This window comes from Apodemus sylvaticus, chromosome 5 (genome assembly GCF_947179515.1).
Source record: "Apodemus sylvaticus chromosome 5, mApoSyl1.1, whole genome shotgun sequence".
NCBI lineage: Eukaryota > Metazoa > Chordata > Mammalia > Rodentia > Muridae > Apodemus > Apodemus sylvaticus.
Window position 1 is genome coordinate 39,880,044 of NC_067476.1, and position 24,316 is coordinate 39,904,359.

Below are 24,316 nucleotides of genomic sequence, written 5' to 3' on the forward strand. Positions count from 1 at the left end.
AGTGATCAAGTGGTGAGGGCCCCTTGTGGGTGGTTCCACCTTTGGGCTGGTGCCCTTGGGTTCTATAAGAAAGCAGGCTGAGCAAGCCAGGGGAAGCAAGCCAGTAAGAAACATCCCTCCATGGCCTCTGCATCAGCTCCTGCTTCCTGACCTGCTTGAGTTCCAGTCCTGTCCTCCTTTAGTGATGAACTGCAACATGGAAGTGTAAGCTCAATAAACCCTTTCCTCCCCAACTTGCTTCTTGGTCATGATGTTTGTGCAGGAATAGAAACCCTGACTAAGACACCAGCTTTATATTAAAAATATTACTTGTGTATTACAGACTATAACTTTCTATATCTTAGGGGAGAAAAGTAATGTTTTTGTTTGATTGTTTTTAATGTAGCCCAGGAAAATATGTTCTTACAGGGACTTTAACAGCTCAAACACATGTCCAACAGTGCTGTCTGGTTGGCTAATGGTTAGCATTCGATGCAGTCTCTCAGAATAGTTCAAATGTACACCACTGATCATCAGCTCTAGAGCTTTCTTTTCAATCCCTATCCACAAAGAGAACCACAAAATGCCAAGGACATTTAACAATTTTCCACTAAAGGACCAGATGTATTTTGAAAAGCAGTTCATTAATGTTGTTGGCCAGCAATGTCCTTGTTTAATAATCAATAGCATAGTTCTGAGCCAATTTCCTCCCAGCTTTTGCCTAAACTTTCCTCTAGTAATGACCAGACACCTTGGCCTACCACAGCATCTATATATTTGTTTGTTTGTTTGTTTGTGTTTGTTTTTCTGGGCAAGGTTTCTCTGTGTAACCCCGGCTATCCTGGAACTAGACCGACTGCCTCTGCTGGGATTAAAGGTTCCCACCCCCACCGCCCAGACCTACCATACATTCTTAATTCCTGATTCTCACAGAAGTTACTGAGAAAAAATTAAAAATAGGATAGGTAAGAGACACAAACACATATGCATACACATGGAACTTGTGCACAGAGAGAGAGAGAGAGAGAGAGACAGAGACAGAGACTGAGAGACAGACTTACTGAGTTATTCAATAGCATTAAGAAACTTGAAGAGACATCAGTAGATTACCCAATCTAAAAACTGAGAATACACATTTATCAGCAAAGACTTGAGGACATGGGTGAACAGCACAGGTTCCAATCTCCTCAGTGAGGGTCATGGATGGGAAGATGGAGGACACAGTGCTGATATCAGAAGTAGAGACAGCAGGGCTAGAGAGTTTACATTTTTTGGTTAAAAAACCTGATGATACAAGAAACTGAGAAAACTTCAGGCTGAATGTCTAGATAGAAATAAGGTATTTTCAATCCAATCAATTAAATGTACACCTTTCACCATTCAGGAAAAGCTACTACTTTGGGAGGAGAATCAGAGAAATAATCTGTTTTGTTCTGTTTTGTTTCTTCCTAGACAGTAAAGGAAATGCTTCAATTAAAGTATCATTTTCTCCTTGTTTTGGTTTTTAGGGCAGAGTATGATTGATTCTTAACTTTTCCTAAGTTACATAAATACTAGGGGTTAATATGTAGCAAAGCCTTTTTCTTAATTCTTTTTGTGAATATTATATTTACTTATAGCTAATCTCCATAGCTGAAAAAAGTGAATCAAAATAAATAAAACTTTAAAAATGAAACCTGTAAGTAATCAAATCTCTCCCTTGTCACACTTTCTAATTCAAGCCTTAGGGTAAGCAGATTATTTCACAGAAAAGTTTATACTACAGTAGCTGAAAAATAGCTGCAGAATCCATTCACATACAAGTTTATTAATATGGATGTGTCTAATCTAACCAAATCTTACCATAACAAGTCAAATTCTCTCTGTTGCAGCCATCTGGGGCTGGAGAGAGCTGCTGTTAGCATCATGGTCTTCCTGGCTTTGTTCTTGCCTGACTGGTCGCCTGATTGGTCTAAACACCCCTCTTCTCCTCATCACTAATCCTTGGTAAAGAATCATAGTGATGGTGCAACCTGACTCCTCCCCAAAGGAACAAAAGAACCACAAGCTGCCTGGACTCTTGTGCAGACCTCGGCAAGACTGCTGTGCTTTTCTGTCCTTTTCCTTTCCACGTTGCTGGCCTTGAGACCAGGGCCATGTGCAAGCTAAACTCACTAAGTTATGCTCTCAGACCCTCAAAACTCCATATTCTCCAAGCATACTAAACCACAGCTGGAGTCACCTACCAGCTCAGACTCTCAGTGCCCAAAACCATAAGTCCTGTTGTGCTGTCCCTCATGTTCCCTACCCCTGTCTTCCACCCACATGTCAGAGTTTTCCCTGTTCCTCAAAACTCAGTGTTTATCTGACTACCCAAGAGGAAGGTCACTGTGCCCACATCCTTGGTACAGTGACAACAGAAAACAGAAAAGTGAAAACAGAAAACAGAAGTCCGAGTTCCCCAATAGTCACTGCACTGAGCATGTTTTATCTAACTACAATTATGAAAGTGGATAAATATGTATCTATTATATGAGTAGAGCTGAGTTTGTAATATGTCTTAGCTAAGGTTTCTATTGCTATAAAACATCAACTAAAACTATCCTGGGGAGTAAAGGGTTTTATTTTGTCTTACAAATCTGGGTCACAGTCTATCCTTGAGGGAAGTCAGAGTAGGGACTCAAGGCAGGAACTGAAGCAGAGGCCATGGAGGTCGGCTGTCTTCTAGCTTTTGCCCCCTGTACTGCTGCTCAGCCTGCTTTCTTATAGCATCCAAGTCCACCTATCCGGGGTAGCCCAGCCCCAAGTAGAATGGGTCCACACATTAATCAAAAAAAGAAAAAAAAACCCAACCAACCAACCAAACAAACAAACAAAAACATAAAACAACAACAACAACAAAAAGACCCCAAAAGAACAGAACCTACCAATCTTGCTTACAGGTCAATCTAGTAGGCACATTTCTCAACCAAGGCCAATCTATGGAAGGCAACAGTCCTCCAACTGAGGCTTCCTCCTTGCAGACGTCTCTAGTTTATGTCAGGTGACACAAAAAGTACCCAGTATATGTCTTATATCCTTAGGGACATTTTGCACATAGTAATTGCTTCTTAGGTGTGTGTGCTCTTATTTATGCATCTTAAATTAATATTGTACTTGAATAGAAAAGAGAAAGTGAGCTTTTTTCTGTTTCTTAACTATAGGCACGCTGCTTCAACCTCCCCACCCCACTATGAACCCTTCTCCTTTTTCCCTTTCTCTATTTTTTTTTTTAAGATTTGTTATATTTATATGCGTACATTGTGTAGCTGTTTTCAGACATACCAGGAAAGGGCATCAGATCCCATTACAGACGGTTGTGAGCCACCATGTAGTGGCTGAGAATTGAACTCAGGACCTCTGGAAGAGCAGTCAGTGCTCTTACTGAGCCATCTCTCCAGCACCTCCTTTCTCTTTTACGTGGCTCTAGTCAAGGTAATTTATTATAGAAAAAAAAAGTAGCTAAGATATACTGTACCATCTTCTGCTGCTGTTACTATCAGGATGTAAAATCCTGACAGGGGAACTGGTATTCTCTCAAGTCTGTGTTAGAATGACTACACATTGTACAAGGAAAATGAGTCAATAAAAGTAACTGTATCATTTTTAATAACACCACACCAACACGTTCAGTTCAAACTCATAATACAAACTTTGATTTTTATCAATTTTTATAATTACTGTCCTTAATTTTAATCTACCAAAAATCTCAGTACACACACACACACACACACACACACACACACATGTATACACACACACACACACACCAGTTTCTGATACTTTTAGAAGTCAATCCATTACCACCCATTAATCTCAAGATCAGCAACCAACAGCATCAGAATAAGTATAGCCACACCAACACAGTAAACACAGTGCTTTTGATTCTCAAAACATAGTCTCTTTTTTATGAATATGAGTACATTATGAGTACACTGTAGCTCTCTTCAGGCACACCAGAAGAGGGCATCAGATCCCATTACAGATGGTTGTAAAACACCATGTGGTTGCTGGGAATTGAATTCAGGACCTCTGGAAGAGCAGTCAGTACTCTTAACCTCTGAGCCATCTCTCCAGTCCAGAATATATTCTGTTAGGACATAAAAATCAAATTATAATATCTAAAAATTATTTGAAATAATACTCTCTGTGGCTATACCTTCAACTATATTTTAAAACACATCCTTTCATTATAATTAACTGAAATATTTAAGGATAGAACTCAACAAGACAGCAAACATTTTTAATAACACAAATCAGTGTGCCCAAAATAGCATGTAATGCTGGAGGTGTGGCTCAGCTACTATAATACTTGCCTCACATACAGAGTTCTGGATTTTATCCACTCAAGATATGAACCAGGTGTGGAGGCTAATAACCCCAGCATAGAGGCAGGAGGATCACAATTCCAGAGTTACTTTCAATATAGTTTAAGGTCAGTCTGGGCTACACCACACTCTGCCATCACAAGAAACAAAACAACACAACAAAAAAAAACCCCAACAATATGTATAGCTAGATATGGTGGCTCACACACATGAGCTCAACACTTGGGAGGCTAAGGCTGAAAACTGCCATAGATTTGTCTGCCTGGGCTACAGGGTGAGACCAGGCCTCAAACAACAAAACATATAAAGACAGAACAAAAGGTAATATATAAATATGCTTTATCCAATGGGACTTTTATTAATCACATGCATAAATTTAAACTGGAGATTAAAACTGAGCACTTTTAAGCCATGTCACTAATACTTCAAGTGTTTAATGTAACAACTTCCTTGTTGAAAATACTATTGAACAGCACCCTGACCTGAAAGGCTGACATCGTGCATGAGAAAATCTGTTCTGCATTAGGAGGCTGTTAGGTTGTCAGAGGGTGGACTGGCAGTTTTGGAGCAGGGACTGCCTTAGTCAAGTTTTCTTGAGAACGGGTGCAGGAAACCATGTGAAGCAGCAGTTCCTCCATGACAGAACTGCAGCCTGACCACGCTGCATGTTTTCTGTGATGTGTGTATTTGACCATTATCAAGGAACTCCATTAAGTGACATTTAGCTGACTTATAAAATGTCCATTTTAAATTAGCCACCCAAAAGTTAATGCCAAGTGATCCTACTTATTTCATTGCTTTTTACAAACTTTCATCAAAACAGCCCTAATTAATAAAAACAAAAAAACAAAAACAAAAAACACAAAAGTTCTGAGCTTTGCAACACTGTTTAAATCCAGTTATCACTGCGTAGGGTCCACAAATAAACAAGCGCTCTTTATTTCCCAAGTTCACAGTCACAGTGTGTTTGGAGAGAACAAATGACAGGCAGAGAGCAGCGACGGAGACGGAGACGGAGAGGAGAGGAGAAGCAGCAAGTGCTAGCTGGACTCGCCCAGGCACTGGTGCTGATGGTGACAAAGTCTGGACAATCCAAAGTCTTTCAACAGCAGACTTTACATCAGAATTCCAGAACAACTTTTTGCTTTTGTTTTTTGTTTTTCAAGACAGGGTTTCTCTGTGTAGCTGTCCTGGAACTCACTCTGTAGACCAGGTTAGCCTCAAACTCAGAAACGAGAAGAACATCTTTTTAAAATACTTTCTTTTTTTATTTGAGGTTATAGTATAACTACATCTTTTCCCCTTCTATTCCCTTCCATACCTCCCATGTTACCACCTTTGGTCTCTTTGAAATTCCTGACATTTTAATTGTTGTTACATATACATGTGTGTGTATTCCTAAAGTAGAAATACAATCTGCTCAGTCCATATCTGTATGGACTGAAAATCTTTCCCATTGGTCAAAGCAAAAATGTAAAAATCACTGGCTACTAATCTGCATAATGGCTATCAACCCCAGAATTTAAGGCTTGGAAATATATTTATTGAATAGTCACAGGTATAATACTGGGTTAAAAATTGCAGGTCATAATTCCTTAAGAGATCATAAAATCTATATAATAGGACCTTTTGTCAAGCATCAAAATATTTTGGGTCATAGCAAATATAGTCTAATGCATTGGAAAATATTGATCTAGTTCCCGATAATTTGTGATTTTTACAGGGAGGAAAATCTTTTAACTTTCATATAATCAAATAATGATAAAAGTTTTCATAAAAGCAGTTTATAACTTCCATCTACCTCCATTCAGAGTAGGAAAAAAATCACACATTATACTGTTGAAACATAGGAACTGGCATATAACTCAGCTTAATGTATAAAAGACCCTCACTTTGATTCCCAGAAGTCATTCCACCCCTACACCAATGAAAAAAAACTTAAGTAGGCATGACTCACAGAAACAATGGCTGGAGAAATTTACCACGTGTTACTTGCCTCCAAAAGATGTTATAACCTAATCAAGTTCTGTCTGATACTATAACCAAGGCTATGAACCAGAGAACAAGTTAAACCAAGAGTGGAGAGCCACACCATTGGTGCTATACCCATATGCTGCTTCTGCTGTGATAAAGACCTACCAAATCAACTTGGAGAGGAAAGGGTTCATTCCAGATTACAGGCCATCATCAAGGGAAACCTAGGCAGGAACCTGGAAGAAGAACCCATGAAGAAACCCTGCCCGCTGGCTTGCCCAGCCGGCCTCCTTCCCATCCAGCTTGTCTGTAAGATAGTGTGGGCCTACCTGCCCAGGAGGGCACTGTCCAGAGTGCACCAGGGCCTCCTGCATCAATTAGTAATCAAGAAAATACCCTACACACATGCCCCAGGGCACTTTGATGGGGGCAGTTTCTTAACAGAGGCTCCCTCTCCCCAGATGTCTTTAGTTTGTGTCAAGTTGACTGAAGCTAACAGCACAGATGGGCTGGGACAGTGGTGAAGCCCAGGTCCTCTGCCTCAGACCTATCCTTTTGGGATCTTTCTATTCTCTGAGACTTGGGGTACATATTGTCTTTTTGCTTGTTTTTCCATGAGTTACTTCCCTTGTAACCTAAAAAGGCAGCAGAGGGTTTTGTAACAAGCACCACGCCACACTTGCCTCCTTGTTGGTGCTCCAGCTCATTTCATATCTGAGATGCTTCCCTTCCAGAGATCAAACTCCAGAGCTGCGCGCCATCATACAGGCCCACCAGCTGTTTGTTTTTTTAATTTAGTCCTTTAATATTTTTGCTTGCTGCTTCTTAAAAAGCTGAGCATACCCTGTGTCACTGCTGACATCATCTATGATGTCACAGGATGGCAGCCATCCACATTGCGGCCCATAGACTGCAGTATTCAGGGCCACCTCAACAGTTCCAGATGTTCTCAGGCTAAAGGTTGGTGCACATCTGCTAGGCAATGTTGACGATCTCATCAAGAGTGGTATTCCACTGAGTCTAACGCTCGCCCTCTTCCTTGTCTCTTGGTGACTCTTGAGGGCTTTGATGATCTGGCATCTGAGCCTGTCTGTCCTTGATGTCAGCTTCACCCTAATCTTCAGACCTTTCCAGTTACCAGTGCTTCGGTGATGCTATCACCAACTTTCTTGTCAACAGACCCAGGAGGGGTCTTGAGGGCCAAGGGACCTGTGGTGCACACGGCCCCTCGGAGGCACCTGAGGTCCATGTCACTTGGGTAGAAGAACTTGGGTGGCACGATGGAGGCAGTTGGTATGAAGTGGATGAAGCAGATCCAGGATGGTGGCTGAGAGCTGGCTGCACAGTGGTCTCCTCTGGTCATTTTATCCCTACAGCTGTATCTGACTAAAGCCAGGTCACAACTCCCCAGCTTCTAATTACAGAGAGCTTTGGCGTCTACCCAGGAAGGTGTTCATTACTCTGACTTTTTACTGCCCTCTCGTTCCCAGATTCACTGTGTTCTACAGCATGCAGCAATGTCTGTTGGGCCTTAGTTTCTAAATCAATAAAATGGGGTTAATTGCACTTGAAAGAGCTTCATAAGAGAGGGAGGGCCTAGCATACTTCCACCTAGACGTTTTGTGCCTAAGACTAGTCATAGAAAACTTTGGCCAAAGGAAAGGCACAAGAACAGGGAAGCTCCATAAGCCAATAGCATGTGTTCCTAAGCAAACACAACCAAAGCTAGGTGAACCGCCCAGAGGATTCTCAGCGGCAAGCACGGCTCTTGCAGGTAAACTCAAGCTGACTACACATTACCCACACCCGGCGACTTCACCCGCCGAAGAGAATAAACACCCGGTGAACATCAGACAGCAGAGTCCCAGCTTGTTCAGAAGCAGTCTGCTTTCCCCTTAGATAGTCACTCTTAATCTTATGACTTCAGTATTCAAAACAATTTTTTCATACTTCAGTTTGCCTTTTTTTACCCCCCAGTAATTTCCCTAAATTCCCAAGTTATTTCCTTTTGGACACTGATAATTTTCATTTTAATTATAAATTTTAGAATCCATTAACTTACTCTTTTAAATATGCAATTTCTCTTGGTTTTTTTATTATTTTCTGAATCTCATACTTTTGCCCCAACTGAAATACCCCCAAGTCCTATAATACCATTAAGTTGCATTTGGAAGGATCAAGACCCTGTGTAACAATGCTAATAGGGAATATGAGATCCTAAAAAGGGATACATCACTTACCCTGAATGCCCAAAGCCTGGATTTCAATCGTGAACATAACAATCAAAATGATGTACTCCCTATGCACATCCCAAATATGTCTTAGTGTGACCTACATTAAATTGCTGGACCATTATTTGACAGAAAAATACATGGATATGAGCCAAAATGTTTTGTATATTTCAGTAAAATAAAACAACATACTAAGCAAGTGTAAAATATGATACTGGAGACAACAGTCTGCAGATTAAGTTAATGCGTTCTGGGCCTGAGCCCGACCGTCTACCTCCTCCTCTACAAAGCTGTAGGTTCTTTACATGTTCAGGAAGGCTCTACTTCAATTCCTCTTTGGGCTCCTCAAGAAGGCTAAGCACAAGAGTTACCATATGACATCTATTCTTACACGTCAATTTATTTATAATCTCAACTGAACTATAAAACTATATAAGCACCGTATGCCTTTGTTAACATCCACTGTCTGTAAAATCTAGAAGTAAAATTAACTCAAATGATTGTTAATGGGTAAATAAATGTGGTAGGATATGAAATGAAATATTACTCACAAATAAAAAGGAATAAAGTGCTATGCATGCTATAATATGGAATAACTTGTTGGAAATGATCACTGCATGGTTCTTTTTATGTGAGTTTTCTAAAATAGACAAATTCAGAGACGGGGAGCTGGTTAGTGGTTGGTTCTAAGGTAGGGAATAATCTGAGGAAATGATTTAGTAACCTGGAGTGCACTGGGTTCCAGTTACCCACATCCTTCCTTCTAATAATGTAATTGGTTGTCTCACGGGAATTCATGTGTGTGAATACATGCACTCCTCTGGACAATGGGATAACTTTCTTCTCCCCCTAAGAGCCATCAAATTGAGATAGTTTCTTTTCTATTTAAATATATTCCCACCCTACCTGATTATGAAAAACACAAAAACAAAAAAAAACCCAAGCTCACCTAAATTGTTTGGGGCACATACAAATTAAGCTCAGATTGTGTTTTAAAGTAAACTTTTAAGGAAAATCTGATTTATCATTTGACTATACATAATTAGGCATGCATATGATTAAAACCTCTATCAAGCAAACTAGAGTTCTGCCCGTGCCATGCCATACTCCTTAGGAATTAAACTCCTCGAGTGTCCCATAAAAGGAAGCTCCAAGCCATAACCATCCCTGAGGACCTTCACTCGCGTGGCCGACTGTCACCACAACCTTCCCTAATCTGCCAGTACCCCCTTACTTTGAATAAAGTTGTCTGGCCAGCTCTGCACATCTGTGTGAGCCCTTATTTCTAACTTACTGAGTAAGAGGCCAAGAACCCAGAAACACAGAAGCTCTCTCCAGACCTCAGTAGCATTTCAGAACTGGGCTCCTCTTGGTGATGATAAAATATTTTAACTGATTGTGTTGATGGCTGTACTAATTTATGAAAAAACTAAAGACTGAATGCTGTTTGAAATGGTAAAGTGTATGATATGTAAATCAGATTTCCATAAAACCGTGGAAAACAAACGTTTGGATTTCTCTCTAACAGAATGTTATTTTGACTTGATTCCCTCCTAATCCTGGACTTTGTTCAAGACTGAATGTAGAGTGCCTGTAACTTTCCTCACATAACACAGGGAGATACTGAGGGAGGAATCAAGTCCCTCTCAGATACTCACTTACCTCTGTAATTTACCCTTCACCACCACCCACATAGTCATCACTCAAGCAACAAAACAAAAGGCTCCCTGGCCCAGGTTAGAAACTAACTAGTTGGACCTCACTCCCTAGACTTTTTCCCCACCTCCTTCCGCCAGTCACATGACCAGCCCTGGGGCTATAAAAGGGACTGCAAGCCCAGACACTGAAGGACAACTGCTACTGACTCTCACCTGCGGATGTCTTCTGTCTGTCTGTAACTTCCCTCAGTATTTGCTGTCAACACTGCAATCTCCTTGCACGGACTCTCCAGCCCCCACCTCTCCTTCCTTTCCTCTTCCTCAGAGTCATTAGCTACGCTGACTTTTTTAAAACAGTAATTCTTGCTAGAAAACTGATTCTGCCACCCTTTTATTTAAAATCTTGTAATATACCTGTACCTCTCTGTAATATAAATAAAAACTTCAGGTTTTTGGTCTCATTCTGAATTAGGAGACTACATTTTTCACTCCTCTCTCCCTCTGGCCCACCCCATGGGTCGGTCCACTGGCACTCACAGCCTTGCCTCTCATTCCAGGCCTCCGACTGGAGGAACATCCGCACTCACCAACAAACCTGGTTCCTCTCTTCTTACTCTTGCATATTGCAAATTAAATTCTAGTAACCCACAGGCAGTGTTATGAGGTTTCTACCATGCTGTGAGTCTTGAGAAGCAAGCGACTTGAGCTCGTGAGATTTCGTTGAAGCCTGAATGAGAGCGAATGGCAACACAAAGATAAAGCCTTAACGTATACACAGACGTGCTCCCTTTACCCTAAAAACCAGGTGAGAAGTGGGTAATTCTGGTACTATTATTCCAGTTCTCCAATGAGGAATTCTTTTTTTTTTTTTCTTCTCGAGACACGGTTTCTCTGTGTAGCCCTGGCTGTCCTGGAACTCGATCTGGAGACCAGGCTGGCCTCAAACTCAGAAATCCACCTGCCTCTGCCTCCCAAGTGCTGGGATTAAAGGCGTGTGCCACTACTGTCCAGCTCCGATAAGGAATTCTTATTCTCTCTCATGATGGCAATATTGTAGTAGCTGTAGACAAGACCCAGCAATGATCCTAAGTCAGCTCACTGTTGGGCACACTCTTATACCTGGACAGAAACCAGGTCAGTGCTGGCGGCACTCCTGTACCTGGACATAGAGCTCCCATCATTTGCAGATTTGTTCAACTAAAAGAGAAGGCTAACTCTGCTGTTATGGGAAGAACCTGGAAAGCGATTCTATATTATCATTTGATTTTTACTTTTCAGTTCATGGGCTCTCTATGTAGCCCAGGCCACCCTAGAAATTTCTATGTAGACCAGGCTATGTAGACCAAGTTTCTTCTGGGGATCTTCTTGCTTCAGCCTCCTGAATGCTCTGATTACAGGTGTGAAGCAGTAGACCTGTAGTGACTGACTCTTAAAATTCTTGTAATCTGGGGAGAACACTGGTGATGTGGCTCCAGGCATGCAGTGTCCGCACACAGCTTCGCTAACTAGCCTCTTCACAGTTGCTTTGCTGTTTATGATGTGAGACAGTTGCTGTGACTGTTGTTTGATCTGATCAGATCTAGTGCTGGATCTGGCAATGCTGATCAGCAGGTCTTCTCCGAAGGCCAATGAGTCCTATTCCTAAGACAATCACACTATTCTTGATCCAGGGGAACCATTTCAAACCTTTTGTCACAAGTGGCCATTTGGATTTAGTACTAAACGATACACCCTTCAGAAGAGAAGGTTCTGTCTGTCCCTGTTTGACCTGTTCTGATCTATGGAAATTTTATTACTGTTTAAAATCAGTAACGACTTGATCAAATGCAGGTCATAGGATTGTAACCCATGAAAACAAGGTTTAGGAGGAAAGAATGTTGATCAGCTAGGCCTCCACAGTTGACCTAATCTATTATTCAGAGCACAACAATAAGTGGAATCCTTAAGGGGCCAGAGTCACACATGCACGCTTGCCCATCATGATTTTTTTTAAAAGATCTATCTATCTATCTATCTATCTATCTATCTATCTATCTATCTATCTATCTATCTACCTACCTACCTACCTATCTATCTATTATATGAGTACACTGTAGCTGTCTTCAGACACACCAGAAGAGGGAGTCAAATCTCATTACAGATGGTTGTGAGCCACCATGTGGTTGCTGGGATTTGAACTCAGGACCTTTGGAAGAGCAATTGGTGCTCTTAACTGCTGAGCCATCTCTCTATCCCCCCATGATGCTTATTTTGAACAAAGCCTCCTATACCCGCTCTGTCCTAGTCTCTTGTTGTTTCCATTAACTTTGCATTCTTAGTTTCCTTTTTTAAAAAATGTTGGTGTTTTTCTTTTGAGATAGGATACTACCAGGGTGATCTCAAACTCACGGTAATCCTGCCTCAACCTCCCAAACACTGGGATTGCAGATAAGAACCAACAGGCCTGGTGCCTACTTTTTTCTAACTGATGATTCCATTTTTTATTTATATAAGACCCCAGTTTTCCCTTAGTGACCCAACGTCACCAATTTCAGTGCTTCTGGCTGCTTTGCTGAAAGTCTGCTCATCCTTGTTAAAGCTACTGCTAAGCAGTTGTAATCCTGCATTACAACTCTTTCATCTGTAATGCCACCTAATCACAAAACACAAACAAACAAACAAACAAACAAACAAACAAACAAAAAACATGATTCAACCTTATGCTTGTGCAATGATGCATGCAGTATGGTTGTCTCTGGTCTTTGTTGTTTCTTTCAGCAACAATGGATCCATCATTGCTGGTGCTTTCCTGTCTTTCTGAAGCAGTCAACTCCTTTTAGGTAATTCTACACACTATCAGCAAGCCATAGAAAAATGCAATAATACTGTATCTAATGACCACTCTTGTCATCATCCTATTTCAAAGTAAAGAAAAAATCGTATGAAATAAGCTGGATGCTTGGTGCATGTCTGTAACTCTAGCACATAGAGTGAAGGCAGGAAGACTAAGAGCTGATGGTCAGCTTGGGCTGGATAACAAGCTCCAGGACAGCCTATCCACATAGTAAATAAGGACTTTTCTGAAAAAAAGAAAGAAAGAAAGAAAGAAAGAAAGAAAGAAAGAAAGAAAGAAAGAAAGAAAGAAAGAAAGAAAGAAAGAAAGAAAGAAAGAAAGAAAGAAAGAAAGAAAGAAAGAAAGGAAGGAAGAAAGAAAGGATAAAGAAAGAAAGAAAGAAAGAAAGGATAAAGAAAGGCAACCATCACAAACAAAATGCAACAGAAAAGAATAAAATAAAGTTGGGTATTAATGGTGGCACACACCTGTAACTCCAGCACTGAGGAAACGGGAGAATCTAGATGATCAGAATAGAGGGAGTCTAAGGCCAACCCGGATGACCTAAAACCCGACCTCTCCTTTGAAAGAGCATGCTTGGGGATTAACACTGAAGCCTACCTAACACAGGCTAGGCAAGTGCTCTTCCACTGCACTCTGAGAGGCCCTACCTTAAATGAAAATAACAAAATAAGACAGAGCCTGGGAACGGAAGTCTGGCTTTCCTGTCCAGCTTCGGCACTAGGTACTGTCATCTGGCACTGGCAACACAAGTAACATAGTTAAACCTAAACTTTCCTCTATCCCTGCAGCTCAAGTCTGCAAAATTCAGGAGCAAAGGGTTTGAAATCCTTCTCTACAGACTTTGTGTAAATGCCCAACTGGCTGTCACATCAATTTCCTCATTAGACTTCTGGTCATGATGTTAAACACCATCACAACATTTCTTAGAACTTATGATAAAAATATTATTCTATTATGCTGATTTTACTGTTTATTGTTGGTCTCCTGCACATAGATTGTTAACTAATGTAATCTATTTTGTCCAACTTATAAGCATCTGGATATACGCTCTGGAAGCCACATAGACCTACTCAATAAACTCTCTTTTGAAGAATGAATGAATGAATCAACCAATCAATCAATTATCAATTCATCCACAAGGACATGTCCAAAACATCTTTATTTCCAAAGTCATTAACCTAAGACAGCCAGGTCTTACCATAAACTAGTCAAGTAACTTTCATAAGATGAACTAAAAAGCCAAGCTCTGTATAAATACACTATACATAGTCCTTAAGACAGATGACATCTTGATTGGTATATTTCGCCTATTGTTCAATTAACTTGATCTGTATACAAAGTATGTCATATAAAACTTTCTGATGATTGGCACAAAAGTCTTTTCTAGGAGTTATTTTTTATTCAAAAATTACATTTTTATTATCTCATTTTACTTATGTGAATGCTTTGCCTGTACATATTCTGTGCCCCATGTGTATACCTGGCCCTCAGAAGCCAGAGGAAGCCATCAGATCCCTTAAATTGGTCTTACAGATGACTAAGCTGCCTATTGGCTGCTGGGAGTCAAGCTCTGGTCCTCTAGAAGAACAGTCGGTACTCAACTGCCAAACCACCTCTACACACACACACACACACACACACACACACACACACTTACACCTCTTAGGACATTAATTTTGGTTTAATTTTTAAACAAATTCTCACTATGTAATGTGAGGTTGTCTCAAACTCATAACCTTACTTGAGTTTCCTGAGTGCCAAGATTACAGGCTTGTGCTGCTACACCCACCTTTCTTTTAACACATGGTCAAAACCTTGAGATTAGATTTTGCCTTGCTTATTCATTTGCTTATTCACATTTCTCAGATTCACGATGGCAGGGAGTTTGGGCAGCAAACCCTGCTAGCTCACCAGCCTTCTCCAATTATGTTTCACTATGTACACAATAATACCCGGATATGAAAAAAGTCCCATGTGGCTAGTAAGTCCCAAACTGAACACTTCTGACTTTTAAGAATGACATAAAAGACTAACTAGTTCTCCAGTTTAAATGTGAATGAGATACTAAGCACAAATACACTAAATACTTCAAAGCTCAGTTTCTTGTGAATATTTTGATTTTCTTGTGATCAACTTGGAAATATAACAACTTAAACTAAGGTACATAGCACAGTGATCTTTCACTTTAGTAGATAAGACTTGATTTTAAAATGGCATGTTTATCATAGACGACAATCAATGCATTTAAAATCTTGATGAGTAAGAAGTGACATTATGAAAATGAGTTTACACAACATGTCTAGCCTGAACCTGTTTCTCTTCTTCCTCTCTCACTGACACTGCTATGTTGTTCAGGCTTAAGACTCTGGGCTAAGGAATAATCTTGTCTAAGTCCTAAGTGCTGGGCCTACAGGCAAATATCACTGAACCTACCCACCAGATGTTTCTAATGTACAGCCAGACTTGAGAATGATCTAATAACCTAGATAAGTACCTTGAATAAAATAAACCAAATACCTTGCTTTAGTTCATTGTAACTGTAATAAAATTGTAACTAAATAAAAAAACATCAATTTCCAACTCAAAGTATACATGCTTTGAAATAAAAAATAAAAACACTATATATATGTGGGTGGATACACACACACACACACAAATGTTCTCCAATATGATAAGCCATATAAGTGGATATTCTAACCATCAAGGTTTAACAGCTTCTTTGACATTAAAGATGACAAGAGAGATGGCTTTGGCTCGCAAAGAAATTGGCGTGCATGCCTGAGGACCGGAATTTGAGCTCCAGAACCCATATAAAGATTGGAGGCATAGTTGCAGATATTTATATCCCAGTGTTGGGAAGACAGAAACAGGAGGATATCTATCTGGGGCTCACTGCCAAGCCAGGACACCCTAATTAATTAGCTGCAGGTTAATGAGACTGTCCTGAAAGGAGATGGACGGCATGCCTGATAATGAGGCCCAGGGCTGTCCTCTAAGCTATGTAGGTGTGCACCTGTGTGCACGTCTGTTTAGTAGATATTCCTCTTAGGGAAATTTGCTGTTAAAGCAAAAGGCTTCTTCTTGCCATATCATATATGGCCATTTTCAGTATTAAGCAACTAAATATAAAAAATCCTCAAAACAGGCAGCAACACACTACCTACAGAAACATCAATGTATATTCTTTTTATTAAGTTCCTAGGAAATAAGAACTCCTAATTCAACAATCACAGCCTACGAAAGCAAGCCTTCACCCAGAGTGGCAATGGGCATGACCAGAAGGCTTCACTTTGGTAGCCTCCCTGTAAGCAAGCAGCAGCCCTTCACACAACACCTTCTCATGCACAGCACGCGTGTGTACAGGCTCACATGGCTGCCAAGACAGGCCGAAGTGGGTTCCGGGTGGCTGGCTGTGAGCCCCTTGGCCTGGGTGCTGAGGACAAGCAGTGGTCCTCTGTATGAGCAGCAGCATTTCTCCATCTCCAGGACCTCCGTAATTTCTATAGTATACGAGGTCTATACAGTTAAAGCTTTTCTGAACAGCTACTAAAGCATTTGGCATTTCTCAAAAGGCTAAGCATAAAATTACCATATGAACTGGAAGCGGAAACATGTAAAGATTCTGTCCATTAACAGATAAGTGGATGGCATACAGTATAGATCATTTTTCTTTTATTTTTATTTACACAGTTGAATCATGTAAAGCAGTGGGGTTCTGAAAGTGCTACAGAGGGACAATCCTGGGAAACTTCACGCTAAGGAAAATAAGCCTGCCCAAAAGAATCGTACATTGTGAATGTAAGTAATGCCGCGGAGTTATAGTCATCAAATGGTCAAGAGCCAGGCATTATGGCACAGCCTCCTAAGTAAAGCACTTGGAAGGCAGTTGCACACAGATCTCTGTGAGTTCACGGGGTAGCCTGGCCTATATGCGGAATTCCAGGCCAGTCAGGGCACTATAGTGAGACTCTGTCTCCAAAGAAAAGAATATGATGGTCAAAATTGGATGTATAGGTCAATAGTAGAGCACTTGTCTAGCATACCCAAGAGAAGAAAAACACAGCAGCAACAGCAATGAAAACCAACCCCTTGAAAACACACTAGTCCAAATGGCATGGTTTATGATATTTTTCAAAATGACTTAAAACAAAATATAAGTGTGTATTGTAGATGGGTGATTTGCTAGATAGTGAATTTCATCTCCAGAAAGTTATTTCCTAAACTAGAGTCCAAAGCCTCTTTCTGGTGCTCAAGGATATGGTCCATTCACCACAGAGTTCCTCCTCTGGCATTCTGCTTACCAGGTTTTCCTTACTATTAACTCTAAATATTTTATCTATTTTACTCTTTTGGTAATGAATCTTGTACCCTTTTTGAAATGTCTGATATTTAAAAATTACTGTAACATTTAATTTGATGGTGCATTGCTTATAATACCAAGCAAACTGCTTAAATTATCAAATTATCAATACTCATACTTAATATTTGTTTCTATTTTATTTGCCAAGGTACATTTGTAGTGGCTCAGGTTGTCAAAACAGGAGCTAATAATACATTATGTGTAAAGCCACACAAATTTCAGTGAAATTTCCGGTAACAAGCAGTAAGGAAAACATACCAGGAAACTACGTAAGAGTTCTGGACATCTCAATCAATCCAGACTATACTTAATTCACTAGATTTACTTAATATGCACAACAATGAGATTTACACAGAAATTTGTGATTGTCCTTTATTAAAAACTCTTCCCCCCTCCCCCTCAGCCCCTCTCCTCCTTTCTCACACTGTGGCTGGGATTGGCCTTAAATAAACTGTACCCCAGGCTGCCCTCAGACTCTAGGTAATACTTCTTTTTAAAAAAAAAATTAAAAACCCTTAGTGTTGAGCTTTTAGGCATAAGCAACCATTTGGTTCTCATTTTTTCTGAATGATTAAAAAAAATATGCTGTCCAAATAAATACTTTCACAATGAGTAGCACAGTGGCATTTAATGTGTGTGTTAGCATTCTCTATACCTAGACAGAAAGAGTCAAAATGTAGAATTCTAATTCTCTGCAGAGTTATGAAAACTTTAAAAATTACACATAATTTAAGTACAATTCTTTTAAAAAATATTTTGAAGGCCAACCAAATAATTTAAATACCTTACTTAATGATTATGGTAACACTAAAATAGATGACACTTAACAAAACTTTTTGGAGTATCATAGTAAAGTAGAAGACTTTAAAGAAGAAAGGTGCAAGAAGTTTGAACTAACTGTTTCTATTTAAAAAATGGTTGGAACTGGAAAATATCATCCTAAGTGAGGTAACCCAATCACAAAAGAATACACATGGAATGTAATCACTGATAAGTGGATATTAATTAGCCCAGAAGCCCTGAATACCCAAGACACAGTTAGCATATCAAATGACTCCCATGAAGAAGTAAGGAGAGGGCCCTGATCCTGGATAGGCTTGATCCAGCATTGTAGGGGAGTACCAGGACAGAGAAAAGGGAGGGGGTGACTGGAGAATGGGTGGAGAGAAGAGGGCCTATGGGACATATGGGAGGGGGGTAACCGGGAAAGGGGAAAGCAATGTAAACAAAGAATTTAGAAAATAAATAAAAAAAGAAAGAAAGAAAGAAAGAAAGAAAGAAAGAAAGAAAGAAAGAAAGAAAGAAAGAAAGGAAGGAAGAAAGGAAGAAAGGAAGAAAGGAAGAAAGGAAGAAAGGAAGAAAGGAAGAAAGGAAGAAAGGAAGAAAGGAAGAAAGAAAAGAAAGAAAGAAAGAAAGAAAGAAAGAAAGAAAGAAAGAAAGAAAGAAAGAAAGAAAGAAAGAAAGAAAGAAAAATCAGCACAGAACATTAAACACCATCAAAGAACTAAAGGTGTCTGGGCTGAAATAACTCTGCCCAGACCCCAGTTACTAAGTATGTAAAGAAGATAATGACAAGGTGCTCTAAGGACTCACAAAGAATATCTGTGTGTTTTTTCTCTTAGGCTGGGATAAGTCAAATTCATTCCTCAATAGGAATTTAGACTGTCATCTCCTGGGTGACGTCCTGATTCTTTATCCTTGCCTGATCTGGTTCACCACTAAAACTTCTATTACCTCACAGCTTACGGCAAAATCATTTCCTGGTCATCTTTTCTCCCTCACATCTGTAAGCATCATCAACTAATCTTTTCAGTCTCCCTTTCAAAACATCCAGAGTTAAATTCTACCAAGCCTCTCCCTCTGTTAGATTACTATAAGAGCTCTTTAAACAATGCTCCACGAATACAGTCCATTCTCAACTTAGCCAGCAGAATGATCCTTTAAAAATATAAATTAGATCTATGCAAAGCCTGAGTTCCCCTAAGCCCCACCTGGAGTCTGAAAGGTCTCCTGTAACAGACTCTTGCACCCCCTGTCCACACTCTTCCCTCCAATTGCAATGGCCTCCATTTGTTCCAGGTCCTAACTGTCACACTTTCTGCCTGGAAGGTTCTTCCTCAATTACTTTGGTCACTGCTAAGTCACCACCTTAGTTGTGTCCTTCCTACGACCAGAACAGCTACAAAAACTATCCTGCTCCATTTTCTTTAGGATTTCCCCACCCTTTTTCTTTTTTTGTATCATTTACTGTCTAAGATGCTATGTATTTTACTAATTATTCTTTATAGTTTATCTTCTCCACCTGAACTGTACGTTACACAAAGGTACACCTTTGGGATGTTTATCTACTGTTATTTTCCAGGTGTCTAGAACAGCCCAGACTTACAAGCAAACTCAGCATGTAAATGATGTAGGCTACAACAGCCCAGTGGTGGAGTTCCCGCCTACCATTCTCTAAGACTCCATCATCAGAATGCCAATAAAAACAATATACAGGCTCTCACCTTGTGCAGTCTTTAGCGTTGGCTATGTTTACCAGCACTGTATCAGGTATCACACTGTACTATAACAGTCAGCTAATTTTTTGCTTCTTCTACTAAACTGTAAAATTTAGAGACAAGGGAAGGTTTTTTTTGTTTGTTTTGTTTTTTTTGGTTTTTGCCTTCCTGCTGTAGGTAATTGTACTTCTTGCAGTGTCTGATACCTTGGAGGCATTGTATAATATTTGATAAATTAATCCATCTAAACCAAAGGTGTGATTACCTTTATGATACAAAGTGTCTTAAAGTGTGATTCTGGGTTCTACTAGTGTTTCTCGCCTGACTCTGACACTGGCAAAAAAAAATCTTAGTCTCATTATTTAGATTCTCTACAATTACTTCTTCATCAATGGAAATGGGAACAATGATACCATGCCTAATGTGATTACCATGAATATAAGATGACAAATTAGCTCACCAGTTTCTATGTAACAATAAATGGCATCTATTACCTATCATTACAAAATGAAACAGAGGTTCTGCTGTAAATTTTATCTTGATAATGACATAAAACATAATATTTAGAACCTTCTTGAAATACAACAATAACTTATATTAAAAACTATGGAGTCAAAGTGAACTCGATGTGAGTTCTGAAAAGAAAGTACCTTAATTTTCAACAGAAGCTAGATTATTTATATTTCCCTAGAATACTTTTAAATGGTTTTTCTTTTAAATTTTAGATTCTATAGCCTTCTTCAGAATTTGCAATTAATTTTTAATAATTTTAAAATGTTATCTCTTACATAAGTAAAATATCTACTACTGGTACTCGATTATTAAAGACAATAATTCTTAAGTAATTTACACTTAGCAGTGTGTAACTTATACTCGTTCTTTTCTATTCTCTGAAGAAGCTCGTATTAGAGAAGTCAGAGGCACACGTGTGACTCCTTCTAACTGGCCATGACCTTTCTGCTTATGTTAGTCATGTGTCCAAGAATATCCGTAATTCTTGGGCAATGAAGGTTTAAGAAAAACAGAGTTCTGTTTAAATTAGATAAACATTTTCATTGTAAAGTCATAAATCTTACACTTTTTATATATTAATAATGTAATAATAAAATGCTATCTTATAAAATACTTGTATAACATGTTTCCTTTATGTTTTGTATTCCAATAAATAAACACATTTTACTTAAGCATCTGGATAGGAGACAAGAAAACAAGGCAAGCAGTTTAAATGACTGTCCCAAGGCCACAGATGGGGTGGCCGCCAGCTCCAGGATTAAAGCTAAGAAGCTATTTATTCCTTCTTATGCTTTGAGTACTTAATGTTCATTTTATATCACAGAGCCTTTGTAATTAATGTAAGAAAACAATTTAATATAATAAAGCAATCGTCAATACATTGTGACAGCATGTACACGAAAATTTCTTATAGAAAAGATAAGTTAGAATTAATCCACAGGGTCTGAAAACAATCTGATTTACAAGTCATTTCAGGATTTTGCTTGGAGTACCATGCAAGTGGCAGCTTACTACAATTTATCATGCTAGTGTTTTCAAGCTTGTTTCTTTAATCAAAATCTATAGTAAGTACCTGAGATAGATTTAAAATACAAAACAGAAATACTAACGAATTTTTTAAAAATCCTCCAAACTTAAAATAGTAGTTTCTACTCTAAATGTAAGTTCAAGTTCAGGAAATACTTCTAAGAGGCTCACCACTGAAAACAGACACACAATAAAGCAACCGGCAACCGCTCTCGTTAGCAGGAGGAAGACATTCAGCACAAGCTCGCTCAGCTTACTGTGGACAGGCTTTAATCAGGAAGTAGCCATTATCCTTTCGATTCAGAGCAGAGACAGCACTGCACAGCAAGCCACGGTATTTTCAGTCGGAAGGCTTGAAAGAATACTTACTATTGTATCCTAGCTCTGCTGACCCCAGAGGTCACAGTATGTCTTTTATCAAGCGCTATAATGAAAACACAAGCCCAGCAAGCATTTGCAACGCTCTGTTTGTTGAAACACCTAAAATCTACCTAACACAACCTCTCCCTCACAAAACATGGCTGTCTTATTCAGAGATTAGCAATTATTGTAATGAGATACTGTCGGAGAGGGTCAAATAGTACTTCCTGCAGTTTACACATCTTGATTTCCTGGTAAACAAACTGAGAGGCAGGTGGAGCACTTAGCACCGGTAACCGAGAGGACTCACGTGACCACGCTGAGCCAGGTGAGGGGGCGGCTCAGGTGATTGCTCATTCTTAATTTTGTTAAGATTAAAGCCTACAATAAAGAGAAGACTCACACACACACACACACACACACACACACAAATAAAATAAAATAAAATAAAATAAAAAAAAGAGAGAAGACTCCTCTTCCTTCCTTTTGAAAGAAAGGTTTATTTCTGACACACATGGTCTCAAGCTTACAATAAAGAATGCTAACAAGCCTTAAGCAGGTTTCAAAATTTGGTTTTGGCAAACACATTGTAAATATAAGGCAACACTAACAAGACTTTTTTAAATAACTGGACGATAATAAAATAAATAACTGTTCATGAACCTGTTAAAGAATGACCTTTAAATTTCAACTGCTTTAAGAAACTGTTTTACAAGATATCTGAGTTAGAATAAAAGGTTAAAGTTAATTTTTTAGTCAAAGTATGATTCAATTTTATTAGATAACTATAAATATACAGCATTCTTTGAAAAATATCGTATGTATCAAAAGTTTGCATAAGATAGTGACTGCCTACATTTTAAACTTTTTCAAAAATAAAATTTATTCATCTGAGCATAAAAAATACTGTTAATTTGAAAACTATGTCTTTGTTCTTAGGTTTTCCTCTTTTCTCTGAAATTCATAAAAATTTATCACTTAAATCATCACTAAAAAAATCCAAAATACTTAATTTCATCAAAATGAAAAAGGAGTTACTACTTTCAAAGTGTCTAGGTGATTTTTTAAAAAAATTCTGTAAAGTGTATATTTTAAAATCTTATTATTTATTAAATATGTTTAACACTCGTGAACATACTATTCAATAATTTTACTGCAAAAATGATTAAAGACAATTTTATAACAACATAAACATATTAAGCATTAAAGTCATGTTGATTAAGCTTACATTAACTCATTTTGCAAAATAAAATTTTTATGTATTGAAATAGAAAAAACAGGATGACAACAAAACCAGTAAGAAAAAAGCCAAAACCACCAGGACAGAGAACTCTGGGGCAGTGTTATTTCTATGAGGTATTGAATCGCAGTAGCACAGCAGTTGCTAACATCACTAATGCTTTTAACTACAATGAAACTGAATTTTCAAAACACTACAACTAAGAGTTCCAGCTGAAGTTCGTGGTCAAATTCAGTAATGGAGATAGCCCCGTTTCCCAGAGCATGCAGATGTGGCCCTTATTCCATCGGAGAAAACAGGGAATGGAATTCCTACCACACAAGACACAGGCTGTGTATTTGTATGTCAAGACAAAACTATTATTTCAATTATTTCTAAAGTATATGCATGACAGTGTTAGGTCCCACAACAGTTCACATTTAGACAAAGAAAAGGTTGAAGGAAACAGAAAATAAGTGTGATAGTGGGTTCGTCTGAAGTGGCTTTCAGCAGGTCAGTGAGTAAAGGTTTGCAGCCCTCACAGAGGACTGGAGTTTGACCTCAGGACCAACCAACATGGTGGAAGGAGAGAAATAAACCCTGCAAGGACACACACACACACACACACACACACGTGTAATGTTGAAGAGGGACAGGTGACATATGCATGGCACCCTGTGACTGAGAGAGAGAGACTTAGACTACAAACGGCTCTTGTCCCTCCTCCCAGGTTTATTTCGAGCCATCCTTGGCTCACCCAGACACTTGTCTAACTGTAACTAGGGGAGGGTGTAACAAGGAAGGGCCTCAGAAAGATCCCCACTCCCCGACAAGTCTAACAAACTAGAGAGTGATTTAGCAGAGGTGTCAACGGGTCAGTGGGGTGCTAAGTGAGAAGAGAAGGGGTCAAACCAAAGGCCTATCTGATCCCTGAAACTTACAGAAGGGTTCCTCAAGTAGGTCCCCTCACCAGCACGCTCACAGAGTAGCCAATCAGTGCTTGCGCTCACACACCCACACACACACATACCATACATACCACACACATATCATGCACACATGTCACACACACACCACAGATACATATCATACACACATACCACACACACACCCAAAGCTTTACCATAATTAACACAAACTTCTTTTATGTTTCAAATAAAGTTTTCTTAGCACATTTACAGAAATTAGAACAATGGCTTTGCTACACCCATCTTCCTTTGCCATTTCCTCAGTCAAAGCTAGTCACAGCACAATAAAAGATGACATGTCATTAGTAGAGTCATGTAGCTAAGAACTGTAGTGTATCTAATCTGAAT

At 39.2% G+C, this 24,316-nt stretch overlaps 1 protein-coding gene across 19 annotated transcripts in view; it reads right to left on the minus strand.

Moving 5' to 3' along the window:
- The window catches only part of Baz2b (bromodomain adjacent to zinc finger domain 2B), a 211,325-nt gene that overhangs the window by 116,286 nt on the left and 70,723 nt on the right, over positions 1-24,316 (minus strand). The window contains exon 1 of one of the 19 annotated variants that reach the window (XM_052182523.1): positions 21,791-21,918. The exons of 16 other annotated variants lie outside the window; for them this stretch is intronic. The gene's annotated coding sequence lies outside the window, so the exon portion shown is untranslated. Of the gene's footprint in view, positions 1-2,885; positions 2,907-21,592; positions 21,693-21,790; positions 21,919-24,316 lie in introns of those variants that run through there. 2 more of the 19 variants (XM_052182524.1, XM_052182525.1) reach the window with 2 other exon arrangements.